Raw genomic sequence first — 13,829 nt, forward strand, 5'->3', positions numbered from 1 at the left:
AACGTACATCTTACCTTTAGACTGCAGATGCCTTATATCAAAGACTATGTTTTTCTTGCGTTGGTGTAGCACCAAGCCAAATGAGCCCCCCGAGAATTATAAAATAGATACTTCTGAGATTAGTCTAGCAGATCGCACCATAGGCATGTGCATGCTTGTGCACACGAACTACGAAAGCTCTGCACATCACACCAGGATGGAGGTCCAACAAAATGAGCAAGATGATCTAACAGACTTCAGATTAATACTGGCTTTTGCCAAAGCTTTGGTTTTATCAAGGAATTTAAGTCATTAACATGACAATTGTCTCTCGGTTTTTATTTTATAGTGGGTATCTTCAGAAAAGAAACGCCACCGGAGCAGTTTGGCACCCCCAGGTTAATGCAACGCGTGCCGTGTTCCTCCAGCCACCCTGTGGGAACGCTACTGCAAGGCAGCATCAAAACAACCGGAGAGGGAGAACAAGGTTCACGTTCCTGCAGGCAATTCAGCGTGCTGCTGCCGATGCACAAGGGCTCAGACCCCGGGGAGGAGGCCCTCATGTTTGGGGAGGGCCGCAGGGAGCAGCGCTGGGGCTGGAAGAGGTGCAAGCACCCAGAGCCCGAGCCTCAGCATCGGCACCCAGCCCAAATCCCACGCACCGCCCGATCCCAAACGCCCCAGAAAAGGCTTCCCTTGTTTACCAAGGAAGCGGTCATGCTCTGAAGTGGTCAGGGAGGAGGCTGGGAAGGAAATACTTGTGGAAGGAGAAGTAATTGGTTTTAAGTTACAGGGATTTTCAAGCTGAAGTTGCACCAGCGACGGTGCCCAACGCTTTGCTGCTTTCTTGGAAAAAAATGCTGGAATGCTCGAATAGTATTTATTTGACTGAAGGTGCTGACTGGGAGTGAAAAGGAAGACAATTTGCTTTTGAACAGAAGGGGACAGTAGCAGAACAATCAGTGGCATGTATGCATCTTCCCAAGATCACCCTAAGGGCTGTATCTGCAGAATTACCACCAACTCCGGCTAGATAAAAGGGGGAGGAGGTGAGGAGAAAAATAAAAATACGGCTTAGCCTTTTTATTAAACTACTACCATTTTTTCTGCAATTTGCAAAATGAACTTTTCAGTAAGGACTTCTGGTTTCTTGAGAAATGTTTACTGACTCCATAATCAAATCAAAAAATAACACAAAGTGCAAAATGAAAGGGTTTGTTTTTTATAAGTGTACGACTCTTGATAAAAAACTTCAATACTTTCTGAATGCTGATGTGACAGCATTCTACTCCAAGCCTTGTGGAGGACTGGATCTCTTAGGAAAAGCAGGTTATTTCTTCTGGATAGCACCCCTCTAGGTGATTTGCAGCAGATGCTCAAAATTGTGCTACATTTAAGCATCACCTGTAAGGGCACTTGAAAAGAATCATAAGGCTACTCTACGAAAACAACGCTTGCATCTCTTCAGTTTATATATAACTGGGCATAACATTCATTGACAGACTGTAAGAGGACAAAATATTTACTGTCACAAATATACATTATCTAAATTGCCTATAAAACTAAAAATATAAACTGCAAATCTGTTCAGTCATAAATCACTCCTAGAACAAAAATAACTGCTGTTTACTCAATAGCCAAAGGAATAAAACCAGGCAAGTGTCTGCTTTTTCAAGGACAAGTTATTTTCTGAGCTAAAATTGCACTTGCTGTGGCGTATCAGAAGAGCAGGAGAATAAACAGAAGTGGGGAAGAGGGAAACAAAATAAAAGGAGGGGAGGAGGAAGACTCAGTGCCACAGTTTTCTGAGAAGGTGTGATTGATGTCCACTGCTGTAAGAAAGCATGAGGCTGCATCCCAAACATTTCATTCCCTTCTGCAAATGTCTCGCTCCGTATCTCTCCCCATGCTCCCCAGATATCCTTGCCCTGCACAGGATGATCCAGACAGCATCAGGTTTTACACATGATCTAAAACATGAAAGCAGGAATCTCTCGGCCGAGGGGTCAGCTTAGGGTAGAATGAAACCTAAGCCCCTGCCTACGCTCGACATGAAGGCTGCTTCATGCTTTCCATTTCATAAAAGCATTTCCTTTCTGAAACAAGCCAATTACTAAAAACATAAAAAGAATACATGAAAACCGAACTTATATGGAATGAAGAGCCAGCAGTGCATCCAGCGAAGGGAGGTTTCAGCATTTTCAGTTGCTGGCTGGCCAGGCACGCAGCACAGGAAGAGCTAGATGCTGCGCAGGGACAAAGGTGCACTCTACACTCAAACCAGACGTGTTTTTTTTTTCTTTTCTTTTTTTTTTTTTATAACAACCTCTTGCATATTTTTGAACCATGTTACCTTTTTTCCCCCTTTCTTTTTTGAGGGCCTGGGGACTCAAGTTAGCACCGAAGAATGCAAACGTAAAGCAAGGTGCACCAGACAACCACGGCTGGCAGAAGAATGCAGGAGGCTGAAGGACTCTTTACTGCAAGAAAACACTGTCCAGCCTGGATTTGTCTTATACAGGGGGTGTGTTTCAAAGAGAGGTTGTTGTTAACGTAAAATAACAAGAGCTTTGATGCTTAGGAGGAAGAAAACTGATAAGTTCTTTGGTTTGCAATAAGCAAACCAAGAAAGATGATTTGAGAAGAATGAGATGAATGTACCTGGGTTATTACTCTGGTTAGCAGGAAAGTTTTTTCAAACCCAGAAAATAGTGCAATCACTCTCATGAAAGCCAGCGAAGTTGGGCAGACGAGGGAGGGGAGCACCAAACACAGCTGGGTTAGCACACACATGAACGCAGGATAAAATTAGGGCTAAGCGAAGTGAACCCACGTGACAAGATGTGCTGGTGTGCTTCTTACAGGCAGGAGAAAAAAGTATTTAAGGAAGGCTGCACACCAGAGAACAGGAAGAAGAAAGCACAAATGTGTAAACAGAACCCGTGTTTTCTAAAGTTATGCCGCACTTGATGGGGCGCAATGTTTGCTGCACAAAAGCGTGTGGAAATCAGTTCCAGTAACATCAAGCAAGGAGCCTGGTCTGTTACACATAATGCTACGAGAGATTAGCAAACATGCTTTCTTCACATTTTGTGTGTTTTCAAGTGAAGCTGAAGGATATTTCTTTCTGGTTGAGACAGCTTCATTGTAACGTTTGTAGTTTGCAACTGCTTGAAGGATTGCCTGAGGCCAAGAAGGCACTCGCAGTCCTCCTGACATCGAGCGCAGGATCTCCCCTGTAATCTGTAAATTAAACCCACGATGATCTTAATACCTATGTCAGGGAAGACGCACAACCTGCTTCACCTATCAGTGCATTTGATTTCCTCCTGACAGCCCAGGTGGTTCTTCCAGAGAGAAGCAGCACGCTCATCCATCGCTTCACATGCACAACGTGGACCGAAGTGGTGGGAGCGGGCAGGCACCCACCGAGCGTGCCGTCCCCATACCTGGGCTGCCTGTGTCACCAGTCAGTGGAGACAGGATCGAGTTATTTGTTCAGACAACAGCAAAACTGCAGAAGTCAGGCTGGCAAGAAACCACGACCGAACTCGTCAGAAGACGCAGCACGACAACTGCTGACTGGATGAAGGTGAAGGCAGCTTCTGCTACCCCCCACGGTAAGGAATCCTTCCACACTCTGCAGGCTGGTTTTCCCCAGCTGCACTTAGCAGCACCAACTGGGCTTAAATGGAAAACCCTCAGAGGGCCTGGGGGCTGTGTGTGGGGGGGAAATTTTCCACCCCCTCCTGTCTTCTGGTTGCTGTTATCTCTGTGACACATCAGCCAGGCTGCGCTAGGAGAGGTGGGAGACGGCGGTTCACGGGTGGCAAAGCACGAACTTTTAAGCCTTTTTATGTAAAATCTGTCTGACTTCATCGCTGGAATATACTTGACTTAAAATAAAGCCACGATTGAAAACATGTCACCTGGGGAGTATGACCCAGCTAGATGTAAAAGGAAGTTAATATATTCTGTGAGGCCTCCCACAAACAATAAACACGTTACCAAATGGCACAAGCTGATTATTTATGCCTCACACAGCAAAGTACTAAAAAACCAAACAAACATAAAGTAAACCAACACATAATAAAAGTCAGCTTTTGATCAAATCTGATGAAAATGCAGGTATCTGGCATATTTCTCCTTAAAGATTTTGGTTAACAAACACACAAACTGGATGATAAAATGGGAGAGTTCAGCAGTGAGGATAAAATTGCTGTCACGGAGGCTGGAATCTCTGAAAATGATACTGGATGTGCCAGTGCTGAGTCTCTCGGGTAAGGATGCTTCCTGTGGCAGCAGTAAATGACGCAGTTCACTGAATTTATGCCCCAAAGCACGTGAACCACAAGAATTTATGCCTGCCCTGCTGAAAGGATGCTCCTGCTCCGTGCTCTGAACAATTTTCACAGTCAGACTTTTACTGCTAATTTCTTTTTAAAAATGCAAAATGAGAAAACAGTTAACATGCAGAATGAAAGAACGGGCCACAGTCAACCACAAAAACTCCCCATAAGGTTCACCATGTGGGAAACAGATAAGTAAACGCTGTGAAAGATGAACAATATTTAAGTATTAACACAAATGTTTTTTTTGGGAAGGTTTATCTGGCATCTCCACCGGTTTTCCTCTGAGCTCTAATACAAAAATAACCATGTCTGACTGTGACTGGGAAACATGGCAGCAGCTCAACATTGCTTCCTTTCCTCTTTGTACTCAGGAAAAAAAAACACCATCTCACAACTTCAGGCAAACTGATTTTCAGGTGAAGGCGGAGGAGCGTATGTCAACTCAGAAAGTTCAGGCAGTGGTCTGAACCCATTAGGGAGTGAGATGAAGACAGATGTACTTAATGTGAGGTCAGGAGAAATAAGGAGAGCCTTTCTCCAAGATGTACACGTGGTCCCCCACAGTCTCGTATGGAGTGAAGGGATTATATTTTAGCTCATGGAAATGCTGAACAAAACAACTGCACATCAAACTGTCAGGTAGAAGGTGCCCAGTTTTCAAGCTCCAGCAGTGACCACTTCATGTGAGCAGACAGGTGCTACAAAAAGCCAAAAGACTCCCTTTCTGGTCACCAACCCCACCAAGCAGAGGGCAAATACTGCTTTTCTCTCTCCTGTAGAGGCAACCATAAGCAAAAGGGACTGGAGCATGCTGAGTGGGCCACAAGCACTTCACACACCCCTGTGCTGATGAAGGCGAGTCTCCATGAGCCTGTGGAAGACGTTAGATGAAGCACAGGACAATGTGGTGCCTCATGTCAAGAGCCTGCCTCTTAGCTTCCCCATCTTCATGTTCACATCAAGCAGGGGAAAGTCGAGAGGAATTAAGATGTTCTGTGGGTTATTTTCACTTGCCGTTACAAACAGAAAGGAGAAAGGCAGAATCATATGGGAAAGAGGTTCAAAAATACATTCCCTCTCGTGTGAACTCAAGTCTGTTTAACAAGAAAAGCCAGCAAGGCCACGCACAGTAATGCTGAGAAAAAGGAAATGGTATTTCATGTTCGCCAGAGTCATAAATCTTACCAGCGAGTCTCTAACGGCAAAACGATGAGCAGGGGAATTTTTATACCCAGATAATTGGTTGCAAGTTGATATCAGGTTTACTGTGCCACGCACATGGCACACGTAGCACCAGCGGCGCGCCACCTCCTCAGTGCCCAAAGCACCGCATGAGGTTTGGGCTGCTGCTGGCTTTGCCAGGAGACACACGCCCGAAACTCCCAGCCACGTTAAAAAAAACAAGGTTCAGTGAAGGTGGGTATTTCTGCTCCACAAAAATTGTTTTGTGGGGGACACAGAAATGGGTTTTCAGCAGGGAAAATGACCTACACTTAACAATGCTGGCCCCTCTGCCATGTGGGATGTGGATTAAGAGGACCTCACCCCACCATTAACATCCTGGTCTCTGGGGTGGGCACGGTCATGGACACCGCGGAGCAGGCAGGTTGGTCAGGATAAAGGTCAACCCACCGCAGCAGAAAAATCAGGCATGCCTGAGGAAATTCGTGAGCCAGAAGAAGGCGTGGAGGGGCCTCACAAGGACTGAAGTCACCAGGGCCTTCGCGCCACCTCTGGTGGGGATGAGGCAGCCCGTCACACCCCTCCACCAGCTTTCGTTCCTCGATATCTTGTTCTGCTTCAGAGTGTAGCCAGGCACTTCCATTAATGGCAGACACGAGGGAAAACTCCACCGCTTCTCACAGTCAGACTCTACTTCCAGTTGAAGAGGAGCCTCTTTTTGGTTTCTAGATGAGAAGATGTGCCAGCAGCTACTTGCCGGTGAGCACCCCAGGCACTCCTGACACTACCTCTGAAGGAACCAGCTTGGTCTAGAGGAGGTCTGGGAGCATCCATCCCCAAGAGACATCCCTGTGGGGTCCACATTAGAGAAGGGAATGGAGAGGACAGCGACTTGCTCCTCTAAGACTGGCTGTGAGAGACACAGCAGAGCAGGGACAACCCACCCCTTCTGCATCATGATCAGATTTTCCTGCCTATCTTCTTCACTCATTTTTTCCACCAAGCCCTTTGCAGATACAGCACGCTGCTTGGTCACGCTTCTTTGCTGGTTCAAAAGAGCTGGAGACCAGTAGGGCTATGGGGCAGACCAGCTCCACCATCCCCACAAGCTTCATCTGCATGGGACTGATGAACAGCTCTCCTGTACAAGGCTTGGTTCTCTTGCTACCGTATGTTAAACCAGCAGACCGGTCTGTATTTACTGTGTTAAACTACAATTATCTTTTTTTTTTTTTTTTTTTTTTTTTTTTCTTTTAATCCCTCAGCCTAATGGTATGCAGCTGCCACGGTTTTCTTTCAACATATCACTGGCTCTCTTTGAGCTGATTATTTAGATAAGGAACCATAGCCAAAAGCCATGAAAAGATGGGTCCAAATTTAAAACTCTCAGCTGAGCAAAGAATTTCATTCAAAGAACTGTACAAAGGGGGAAGGGGGAGGCTCACAACACAAACAAAGGTTTTGTTTACTACTGATATAAACAGCTGAAACACTCTCTGTCACTGGGTTTAAGGATCAACGCGCAGCGCACTCAAAGCACTGCTGATGGGTATTACAGCTGCCACACAAATCTGTGTGAATGCCAGTATTCGTGTCATTTTTTTTCCAGATGGGAATTGAGGGAAAATCTCCCAATGAATCTAACTTTACATTGAAACAACCTCCTTGTGATGTAGAATAGCTCCAAGACAACAGCCCCTTCAATTGAACTGCTGCTGCTCAGCAGGTTTCTTTGGTTAACAGTGTGGTGTGTTTTTTTTTTTTTTCCTCAATTCAAGACAGTTGCATGTATTTGCTTTTATTTCTAGCATAATGTTTACTATTCTAATCAGAACATTCTCTAATCTCGTCTAAATGTTTTATTATTAATTGCTACACCCCCCGCCCCACCCTAATAATTATCCTCTGGAGAGGTAAACAATTCAACACAAGTTACTTTAGCTGAAGCCATGAATATGCATTATTTGTTTATTTAGGTAAACAGTAATTAAGAAAAATCACCCAGACTGTCTTCTCTTAGAAATGAACGCTGCTTCCCCAGCCTTGCCATGGGAATTGCAAGTCCCTTAAACACATATATCACTTTGTCCTCCTCCGCTGTGATTTTCATTTGAGAGCCTCAGAACATGTAACAGCAGCCAGGGAAACAGCCCCTACGTTATCTAAGGCCACGCAGTGCGTCCAGAGCATCCAGACTCACTCTCAAGGACGAGCAGTAGGTGCCCAGATGCTGGCAGAGAAGAAAGCAGCAGCATTTGAGGTGCAGAATGAGAACCAGAATGCAGATATAGGCTCCATCCTTCCTACGGTATAACCACAGCTCTCCCTTCTTCACACTCTCATGCTCTTGGGATATCCATAACCCAATACACTGATTTTTAATGTTTGTTTTTTTTTTTTTTTTCAGCAAGGCAACCTCTATTAACACCAAAATGCTGACAGTGACCCCTCTGCACTGTCTGTGGAGAGGTACAGAGGGATATGTCCTGGAAAACTGAGGGGCTGGCAGCACTGCAGCCTTTCCATGCTAATAGGGTGAGTATCCAGCACCAAAATGCAACCAGCTGTGCAGAAGACAGGGCAGCATTTGACTGATGGAAACATTTTGCTTTATTCATGTTGGAGAGGGGAGATATGCCCGAATCCTTTATATATAACTTATGCATTAGGCAATAAGAAGCTGAGTTGCTCCATCCAATTCCACTAGTGTGGATTTCTTCCTCAATAATACATGGCCTCAAATATTCCAACATCCTGTCCTACCTAATACTCCTACCAACTTCTATTGAATGCCGTGACAGAATCAGACAGCACTACAGGCAATGAAACCGTTCACGGGGAACTCATTGTTTTAAACCAAAAATTAGACATGTCAGGCAGTCCTGACATGGTTGATCATACAGCCTAAGGATCCCGCTGGCAGACACTACAAGAAAGGAATCAAAATGTCTCCCAAAGACAAAGGGATTTTCGCATATCTAAAATTAATAAGTAAATAGATAAAACTGCGGTCTGGGCTTTGTTTCAGTTTTCAGAGCTAATTTCCGGCCACCGTTCAGAGAAACGCTTTGCATTTCAATTTCTGAGTCACCCGCTTTAACAAGTGCGCTTGCTGGAATTACTAAGCACGGGATCTGATCAAAATATTTTGCTTTCTGAATCAAAGTTCTTTTCAATTCTACTGATGCGCGCGGATCTACGAACGTAACGTGGTGAGTGACAACCTGGTGGCGTGTGGCTACGGTCCGGGCACACGCCGCGATCGCTCGGGGAAGCCCTCTCCCAGCGGGCGCCCGACATCCCAGCGGGGCACGGGGATGCATCCCTTGCTCCGCACGAGCACTCGGCACACGTTGACGCTGGTCCCCGGGATTGCGATCGCAGAATGACACACGCTTCCAGAAACATGCCTGAAGATCAGGTATGAATGAAAATCATTCCTGAAAAGAATCTGTTACGAAACCGAAAATCGGAGACCGCTGCAGTGCTGTGCCTAAGTTGAGTCATCAGTTCCCTTTATAGCCTAATAATTGACACTGCCTTGATCAGAATGACTGATCCGAATGTTGCTCTGTGTTTGTGTGTGTTTTTTTTTTGTTGTTGTTGTTTTTGTTTCTTTTTTTTTTTAATAGATTTCCTATGTAAACAAGCTGCCTGTCATTTTGCAGAAGTGTTTACGCGTGCCAGATCACGGGAAACATCTGTCAAAAACAGATTTCACTCTCTCCAGTCAACTCGGTACAGTCTGAAACAGACTGTACTACAAAGAAACCAAAAACAGGTCTTGTTACGGAAAGAATAGGCTGCCAACTCTCAGTGGAAGCACCGATTTTACTGCATTTTTTTGGCATTAAATGCTGTGAAGATGATTAGAATAGTTCCTTCCTTTCCCTGTGGGATTTCTCCCCCAAAAGAAAGTCCTGGGAATTTAAGAGCTTCTCTTTTCCCTTCTCCCTGCACTTTTCTGAAAGGCAGCATCTTATAGGAAGAGACAGATACGAGAAGAATCAAAGTGCAATGAAGTTTCAGAGCACACTGATTTCCCACCTTCTGACACGGGTACCTGGATAACAGGGTGATTCCCCTTCTGATGCTTCCAACAAACGCTGTCGTGTGTCTGCATTCCTCAGATCACACCTCCCCCAAATAGTCCATTAATTATTATTTATTTGTGCATCTTCTAAACGGGCAAAGATCAAATGAGAGCGCAACTGCCTCTAGTGGTGTTTTCTAAAGAAAAGGTGACATAAAACAAGGTGGGTGCTTCTACCTGGATGTGGATGATGCCAGACAGCCATACTGTGTGTCACTGCCATTTAATCTGCCCTGGAACAGCAAAATCATTAGAAACAACAACAATAAAAAATAACAAAGAAACCAAATGGAGAAACAGGAGTGAGACTTCCAACAAACAAACAAACAAACAAAAAAACAAAACACAGGATTAGGCTATACCATCAGCATGAAAATGGAGAAGAAACAAGTAGGGCTGGAGCACGAGGTTCACTGGCTACCATTCAGGTGTTATAGATGGGACTAAATACAGACCCCTGTTAAATGGGCCAGTAATTTTAGATTATGGGGACTGCTTTATTTGAAAAATTTAACAGCAGATGCATGATCTTATGAGAAATATATCCTTGGATAGGTGATAAATGGATGGCCATGTCTATATTAGCCTTTGTAGACTGAAAACACCAGTACTATGGAGCTGATGTGATGCCCAATTTTTGTGCTCTGCCCTGCAGTAACTCCAGCCTGGTGCAGTAGACTGAGTGCCCAACAGCAGCTGGATCACATCAACAGCACTGCTAGAGCATGACTTTCAGCTTTTATTAGCTATAAAAGCTGATATGGGCCACCACAGTATCTCATGGATTACAGAGCATGCTACTAATTCTGAAAAACAAGGCATGGAGATGGGAGAACCTCAATATACTTTGGAGAAGACGGAGGATCCATCTAAACAAAGAGTATTGAGAATAATACAATGGCAGATTTTAAAACAAGAAGATGGAAAAATCCAAAGTTGTGCTGGAGGAAAATGATGAAACAAATTGATAAAAAGGGAAAGGAAAGTGATTTACTGGCTGGAGATGACGTTAGATTTTATTTCCCTAACTGTGGGATATAGTTGGACTTGAAACTAACAAAATTTGTAAAAACTCTCTCTCCTTTGAATGAGGATGGGGCAGAAGTGGATTTAAATAAAAGTCTTGCTTTTCAGTGACAAAATAATCTTAATGCAAGCAATTTGCACAGCTCTTCTGAGCTAAGAAATTACTACATAGCTACATTTATGAAACAAAACTATGAGAATGCTAAACAAGACACAGTATCAACTGTGATTTAGAAATGATGTTGATAAGCATATAGTTTTAGCTGTATTCAGTACAGAGACCAAGGAGTATCATCAACCTTGCAACATATTTGGAGAATCTCGTATCTTTCTGAACAACACTTTCACCTGCATCAGCTACTTCAGAAAGAAATAGAAACACACACTCCCAAAACGTGAGGAGACATACTATTTTGGCAAGATTTGAGAAGACTGCACTTAGCTAGCACTGTTTTTTATCTGTCTGACCTAGAATCACACATGCTTTCAACCACAACTTTTATCAACTCTTTGAAGTTTTATCATTCCAAGGTACAAGGGTGGCAATACTCGGAGGAAGCAGTGAAAGACTGAATGGGAATTAAAAGCACTTTGCACTCTCAAGCAAGCCAGGGAAAGAATCCTATTTAGCTTCAGGAGAGCACTGCCAATACTAACAAAACATTTGTCGTCTGGCACTACATGCCAGTAGGTAGCGTACAAACCTGCACTAGTGTTTTGACACAAGCTAAATGGGCAAAGTTTGAAGCGCCACTTGTATCTGCCATGGTAGCTTTTCAGTTCATTTTGCACCATCTCCTGAATGTCAGGATAAAAAAAAAAAGGCAGGGGGAGACAAGGCAAAACAGAAGTCAGAGCTTCGAAAAGAAAGGTAACTAAATTAGTAAATACCGTATGTTAAGTATCTGTCTAGTTCTCTCTATCAGCTTAACTCAAACAGAAAACTTGGACACTACATTTATTTTTTTTCTCTAGTTTCATGCCCTCTGAAAATGAAAGCTTAGTATATATCAGTATATTCACCATCCCAGTTAAGTCTTATCACTCCAAGAAGCAGTACGAACCAACATGCACTAATCCAGAATCAAAGCCAATTCCATAACCACTACACAGAATAATTCTTTTTGCAAGCTCCAAGCTCCCTTCTCTGCTCTTCAACTCCAGCTATATCTGCTCCAGGGATCTTGGGCATGAGCCACACTCACAGCTCATTCCTGTAATGAAAATGTTCTCTGCTCCCAGCAACTATAACTTAACTTTGCCATGTAAAAGAGCCTCTCTTTCCAATTCTCATGGCTTTGGGAGATTTTTTTTTTTTGACTCATATCACAAAGCTTGCCCATTCTGCCTTGATTATCTTATTCTATTACTATCTGTAGCCCTGGCATTTGTTTGAAATTTTGTTAAAAATAGGCAGTTGCATAAAGAATGACTAGTACAGCAAATGCTGCACTGAGCAATGTTATATATTTTATTGCATACAAAGTTGGTATGCCAGAACCAACAAAATCAATTATTTGGGTCTGAAAGCATATTTTTCCTCTCCTGCTTGCAACAGTGTAATCTTGGCAGAAATAACTGAGAAAAGGAGCATGGCGGTAGGCAAGAACTCCTAATAACGTAAGATCATGTTTGGATCAAGTGCTGTGCTGTGGGACACATCTCCGGGAAGAGAGAATAACAATGCTCATGTTCTCAGTGTGTGACAAGGGTACTTGGCATACTATCTGTTCGGCCATCATCCCAAATTACTAATTACCTGTGCCAGTGTCCTTGTCACACTGAAAAAGTCTGCTTTTCCCTGAAGATCTGCGAGAGAAAAATTAAATCAAATGCTTTCCCATTTGTTCAGAGTGGCTAATGAAAAATTCATTAATGAATACTTGGGCAAAAAGGCTCTCTCTGCAATTATAGCACACAGTCATAAAAGCCAATGTATGATGGCCAGTGAATACTTCTCTGCAGAAGCTGGCCCAACAAAGCTTCCTACTTGGTAGTGAGAGGAAGTTCTGAATAAATATTTGTTTTCCCGTATTTATTTCTACACTGGGCGAGACAAGACAAAAGGATGTTTATATGCTGAACTCATTTCAGATGTTGCTCTTTGTGCACAGTTTGGTCTGTAAGGTTACAGGGCTTTTAATCTCACATACATTGTGGATTGTATGATCACCACCATCATAATGAAACCAGACAGAGTTTACTTCCCGTTCCCCCACCCCGACACCAGGACGGCATGCTGAAATGAGAGAGTTAGTCATGTAAAACTGAGCTAAGAACGCTATGCAACATGTCAGCCACTTGGCTCCATCCCTGCCTGAAACGGTGCCACTGGAAGCTGCTCCTGCCAACGCGCCACCGGGCTGAGCGGGTCAAGCAGCAGCGTAACCCAAACCAGAAAGATCAGAAGATGTGAGATTTAGCTTGTCTGCAGGAAAGGCAGACGACAGTCCCTAGGTGTTTCTACAAGTCCTTTTGCTCTAGGCACAATCAGATTTTATTGAACCGTAATCCTAGATAAGTATATTGAATCTTACAGCTGAAGTCAATTACAGCGTGCTAAATGGCAGGCTTCCTGATTTGCTTCTTCAGGAAATCGCTTCTTCGGTATAAGATCATATTAGTTCAGCAACTAGTTACATGCCGCTTGGGCATGGTGTTGAAACAGCAGTGGACAACTAAGCAGTTTGCCACGCTTTCAGGCATCCCGAGCTGTGAGCAGACCAAATTCCTGGGCTTACCAGCTGGAGAAGGGATAAGCATGACAAGCAGAGAGGGGACATCCACTGACAGCACCACCACCACGTCTCAAACACGGCCGTGTTCTCTTGGGGCTGGGGACTCTGAGCTGACCAGTCTGAGAAGGGACGAGACATCACTTTTCCTGTAATTGAAGATCCTCACACTCAGAGGCTTAGGTTAGATGCAGCAACCAACCCTGAGCTGGTTCTTTATTCATCTAAAATGGGAGTACCTCGACCAAAATCAACAGGGTTGCTCATGGATCATTCCACAAGACGGGGAAAACTAGGTGCTGTGAAATGGTGGAGAAAATAAACAGGAAAGCAAGGTGATGACAGCTGAAGAAAAGGTCACCTGCCCAAAAAAAGATTGACTGCCTTTCCGGAGTAAGGAACAAGTGGAGAAGGGTGGACCTGGGAGACGGAGGAGGGAAGAGTGCACCTTGGGCCACTTCT

At 44.1% G+C, this 13,829-nt stretch overlaps 1 protein-coding gene across 2 annotated transcripts in view; it reads right to left on the minus strand.

The window, feature by feature from the left end:
* The window catches only part of BACH2 (BTB domain and CNC homolog 2), a 188,665-nt gene that overhangs the window by 84,901 nt on the left and 89,935 nt on the right, over positions 1–13,829 (minus strand). The gene's annotated exons all lie outside the window — the stretch shown is intronic.

Source organism: Netta rufina (assembly GCF_964035555.1).
Source record: "Netta rufina genome assembly, chromosome: 3".
In the NCBI taxonomy this organism is placed as follows: domain Eukaryota; kingdom Metazoa; phylum Chordata; class Aves; order Anseriformes; family Anatidae; genus Netta; species Netta rufina.